Raw genomic sequence first — 5739 nt, forward strand, 5'->3', positions numbered from 1 at the left:
TTGGAGTAGTAGTAGGAGGAAGAGTAGTAGAAGTAGTAGTAGTAGTAGTTGGAGTAGTAGTTAGAGTAATAGTAGTAGTAATTGGAGTAGTAGTAGGAGTAGTAGTAGTGGTAGTTGGGGTAGTAGTTGGAATAGTACTAGATAGTACTAGTAGTATTTAGTTGTTTTCGTAATAGTAACTGGAGTAATAGTAGTAGTAACTGGAGTAGTGGAGTAGTAGTAATAGTAGTGGAGTAGTTGGAGTAGTAATAGTAATTGGAGTAGTAGTAGTTGGAGTAGTAGTAGAAGTAGTAGTAGTTGGAGTAATAGTAGAAGTAGTAGTAGTAGTAGTTGGGGTAGTAGTTGGAATAGTACTAGTAGTATTTAGTTGTTGGAGTAATAGTAGTAGTAACTGCAGTAGTAGTTGGAGTAGTAGTAGTAATTGGAGTAGTAGTTAGAGTAATAGTAGTAGTAATTGGAGAAGTAGTTGGAGTAGTAAAAGGAGGAAGAGTACTAGAAGTAGTAGTAGTAGTAGCAGTTGGAATAGTACTAGCAGTATTTAGTTGTAGAACTAGTAGTAATGTAGTAGTAGTAGTAATAGTAATATTACCAGTCTAGTACTAGTAGTAGTAAAAGTAATAGTAGCAACTGAAGCTGTAGTAGTAGCTGCTGTAGTAGTAGTAGTGTAGTAGTAGTAGTAGTAATTGAGTAGTAAGTAGTCTACTTTAGTAGTTCAGTAGTACTTTTACTGCATACTCAGATACTTTTACTGCGTACTTCAGCCTGTGAGTATGTTTTTGAGGTACAAATACCAGTGCTGTTTCTATAGCGACTCGAGCTAACAGGCTAATGAGGCACAAAGCACAAGAGACAGTCTCAGAAGAGCAGGTGTGAACTCGCAAAATGTGCAACTGTTACATTACACCTGTCTGAAGCCCCGCCCCTTTGTCTCCCAGGTGAGCACAGGTGAGGCAGGAGTCTGTAGCCCCGCCCCCTTCGTCTCCCAGGTGACCACAGGTGAGGCAAGAGTCTGTAGCCCCGCCCCCTTCGTCTCGCAGCACAGGTGAGGCACGAGTCTGTAGCCCCGCCCCTGCATATCTCAGGTGACCACAGGTGAGCACAGGTGAGGCACGAGTCTGATTCCTCTCATCAATTCTGCAGGAATCAAGGAGAAGGAAGCGAGGAAAGAGAAATGAGACACAGCCCAGGTGAAGCAGCAGTCTTTAGCCCCGCCCCTTCTTCTCCCAGGTGACCACAGGTGCGCACAGAGGAGAAATGTCGACCATAGCCCCGCCCCTTCGTCCCCCAGGTGAGCACAGGTGAAGCAGGAGTCTGTAGCCCCTCCCCCTTGTCCCCCAGGTGAGCAGCACAGGTGAGGCAGGAGTCAGTAGCCCCGCCCCTCCGTCTCCCAGGTGACACAGGTGAGCGCGGGGGGAGCCAGGTGTGTGCTGTAACATCCTCCTTTGGGATTTTCTCCTGCTACAAATAATCCCAGGATGACGAAGGTAAAACTGTAGCAAAAACACAACTATTAATTTGTCCGTGTCGAAGCTAAATCTGTGTCGTTACAGTTAAATTAAATAAAATAAATTCTCTCCGTGGAAAATAAGCAGGTGACGTCACCAAGAACAACGAGCATTTAATAAATAAATGAAAGTCTAAAAATGGAAAAAATTTTGACAAACTTTGGACTAAATGGGACTCATACCGTAAAATAATTTAAATTTTAATGTAATTTATAACATAGAATGCAATTTGTCTAATTTTTTCACTCTGTGTCATGTTCAATGTTGTGTTTTAGCGATGTTTATCTTTGTAGAAATGCTGAAACAAAAAATAAAACCACCATAAGAGTTCGTAAGAGTTACTCAAATGTGTGAATGAAACAAAACAACTCCAGGTCTGTTTTTAAGGAGGACACAACATTTTAACATGACTTAATCCTCACAAGAGTCCGTTTTGAGTTGATCAGAACGTCGTCTCAAAAACATTTATTCTTTGTAAGTTTTTCCACCAGACAATGTGATTAATTTCCTGTTCTGTTGGTTCTGAAGTTTCACGTCTTTACAGCTCTTAAACCCAGCGTGAGGCGTTTGATTTCACCGGACTTCACCTGGTTTAGTGCAGCTACGTTTTAATGCGTCTTTTTAATGTGTTTTTCTCAGTCTGGGCATCAGAAGTATGTGGGGGGAAAAAAAAATAAATCAAACATCAAAACAGCCACTTCAGTGTCCCAGCGGGGCTACCGTAGTCATCGTAAAAAACAGGTAAATATGTAGGCCGCTAAATTACTTCAATAAATAATTCATTTGATTAAAAAGTGATTGTTTGTGCGAAAAACTGGAAAATTCTAGCTTTTTCCTCATCAAAAACACGTCTGGAGAGGTTTTAGAGTCGTCCGTGCAGGTCTGAGTAATCTAGAGATCTTTTCAAACTCTCTTTATGGTTAGAAGTACGAGTCTGTGCGAGGCTCCGCCCACAAGCCTACATCACCCAAGCCCCCCGCACAAAAATTCTATGTAAATATACAAAAAACGTGACTCAAAACTTTAACTACGACTTCACAAACCCGACGCGAACGTGCAGTAGTTTCGTTAGCGGGACGCACGGTGAGTGTGTTGTGATAGCGCTCTGAGGGGGGAGGGACTCAGCACAGAGAGCAAATGGAGAGGAGACCGAGAGCAACAAAAACAAACTAAAACTGATAAAACATATTAAGATATTTAGTAGTAGTAGTTGCAGTAATAGCTAGAATAGTACTCGTAGTGCATATGTAGTAGTAGTAGTTGTTGTAGAAGTAGTTGCAGTAATAGTAGTAGTAGTAGTAGTAGTAGTAGCAGCAGTAGCAGCAGCTGCAGAACAAGAATTAGTAGTAGTGGTACAGTAGAAGTAAAAGTAGTAGTAGCAACTGAAGCAGTTGTAGAAGTAGTAGTACTAGCAGTAATAGTTGCAAATGAAGATGTAGTAGTAGCAGCTGTAGTAGTTGGGTAGTAATGTGGCAATTGAAGTCGTAGTAGTACAAGTAGCCAAAATTATAAATATATATTATAAATATATGTATTATATATAGGTTATACAGTATTATACCAAAACAGAAAAAGACATTTTCATTTTGGTCATTATTGGCTGAACTATCAGAGCACAACGCACAGCCAAGCGCAGTTTTACGCAAATTTACCCAAGTTTACGCAGCAGCACAACTTGATCCACCGCTCACACCCAGCCCCAACAACACAACGGTAACACAACGCAACGTAACACAACACAAGGTAACACACCGCACACCCATCTCCAACAACACCAGCAAAACTACAATAAGAGGCTATGGTCACAACATGAACACACGACATCAGCGCTGCTCCTACAGCACACGGCAGAACAACAGCAGCTCCACCGCACCCACCAGCTCATTTACACACTATTTAACTATAACATTATAACTAGGGCTGGGCAAAAATAAAAAAATTTAATCGCGATTAATCGCATGAGTTTGAGCGATTAATCGCATATTATACGCAAAACCAATTAATGAATTAAAAAGTAGAGTATAGCTGCACTTTTATTGGAAATGTAAATGAAAGAGCCAAACATTTCTTGTGCAAACAGCATTTCTTTCACGGGGGAACCTCAGAGCCTTCAAGGTTTTCAGGGAAGGCTCAAGAAAAAATATTGAATGGACGTTTGTACTACTAATATATTTATTGAATATTTTTTATGCTGTGAGTAATGAACACGACACTAGTAATAATTTCTCGATCAGTGTTTTAAACTTGGACTGATATTTCTTAGGAAACAAAGGGTTAATATAATGGAATGGAAATGGACCAATCACAGTTTTTCTTCCAGTGGTATCTGGGTAAATCAGTGACTCCAGCACTGAACTAAAGAAATAATATCAGCTCAGAGCCGGAGCCCGCGGCTGAGTCCGCGACTGAGTCCGCGGCCGGAGTCGGAGCCTGCGGCCGAACTCGCGGCTGGAGCCGCGGCTCGCGGAGGCTTGGACACGTTGCATCTCACGTGGTCAGAAAAAAGTGAAAAAAGTGTAAAGAAAAGACGTCAAACTTAAAGAAACTCTCGCGGTGGACTTTTTCAAAATAAAAGCCAGTGAGAAACAGACGTTTACAATAAAATAAATAAATAAATAATAAAAACTGCGTTAACGGCGTTAAAATAATTGTCGGCGTTAATGACTTAATTAGTTAACGCGTTAACGTGCCCGGCCCTAATTATAACACCTGTGAGGCTCCATCTTCATATTTGCTCCAAACAAATGAAAACAAGCCTCTTACCTTCTCCAGAGACTGAAGCAGAGTGTTTCCTCTGTCCGCTGTCTCACTGGTTCTGTCTCCAAAAGTTTATTGTCCAATATGAAGAGATCAAACTGGTCCAAATCCTGGTCCAGTCAGGTCCGTGACTCGAGGTCCAAGAGCCGAGTGCACGAGCTGATTGTAAAATCAGTCTTAATCTCACTTCCCACTTAAATCTGAAAATTACACCAGTCCATGTGAACACCAGGTAGAATTATGCCTCTGCGCGCTACGCCCAGTGACACTTTTACACCGAGAAACACGTGGGCAAAGACGGACAGAGCAGCGAGAGACTGTCCCTGGCTCCGGCAGAGAGCGGGTCCTGGGTCCTGGGTCCTGGGTCCTGGGTCCTGGGTCCTGGGTCCTGGGTCCTGGGTCCTGGGTCCTGGTCCCGGCGGCGGCTCTGTCCTCGCGCTTTACTCTGAACATGTTGAAGCTAAAGTCGCTAGCCGCCATTAGCCAGTGTGTGAATCAGAATCAGAGCCGTAGTATCTCACCGCAGCTCATTCCAGTTTAATGCTTCTTTTCTTGTTCTTACTCCCTAAAACTGTTCCTCGGACGAACTTTTCGAAATCTCCATAAATGTACAGCACACGCTCTGTTGTTCTCGGAGAGGGGACTTTTATTTTTTTATTTTTTATTCGTATTAGCCATATTAGCCGTGCGGCCGTCACCGGAGCTGAACTGTGACCGGTGTAGCCCACGGAGCCGCCCCGTCGCCTAGCAACCGAGACACTTTGCTAATGCTAATGCTAACAACACGTACCACGCAGATGACGCACGGGTAATCAAACTGTTGGAATTTCAGACCAAGTTATTCTAATAATTCTCATCCAAATCTTATGGCTAAAAACGATAACTTATGTTTAACTTTTGCAAAACAAAACGGTATTTCTGGACATCTAAATAGACAAAATTGCCTTAAGGTTTCAAAAACTGATGAGATTATTATTATTAATAAAGTATTTTTAAATTGATAAAGGATTACATTTATACCGGGGATGTATTATGTCAGTTTATAAAGAAACGTCTCTGCTTTGAGAAAAGATGATTTATTAAACAATCAAAGGATTATAAATACTGTAAATACTTTATCATAATGTGACTAGTCAAACATTAAACCCATTACACAAACACAAACACACTCTGCATTAATAGGTGAGTACAAACAGCTGTATGTCAGTGTAACTCTCAAAGAGTTGCTCCCATTTTGCTGAAGCAGAAAAAAAAAATCCAAAATATGATCAGGTGGAATACCACTGCTTAACTGCAGTACAATAGTACATTCTTATAGTACATGTAATTAGTTACTTTCAAAAGAGACAGAAAGTAAATGGCACATTTCATCATGAATCAAACATCAGTACAGACTGAAAAACATTCAGAAAAACTTATTATGAGCAACTTCTATGACTAGTTTTGTCTCATACACTTGTTAAGGTCATATAAGGAC

The sequence above is a fragment of the Boleophthalmus pectinirostris genome, unplaced genomic scaffold (assembly GCF_026225935.1).
Source record: "Boleophthalmus pectinirostris isolate CB_2022bp ecotype Guang Dong unplaced genomic scaffold, ASM2622593v1 HiC_scaffold_11, whole genome shotgun sequence".
NCBI lineage: Eukaryota > Metazoa > Chordata > Actinopteri > Gobiiformes > Gobiidae > Boleophthalmus > Boleophthalmus pectinirostris.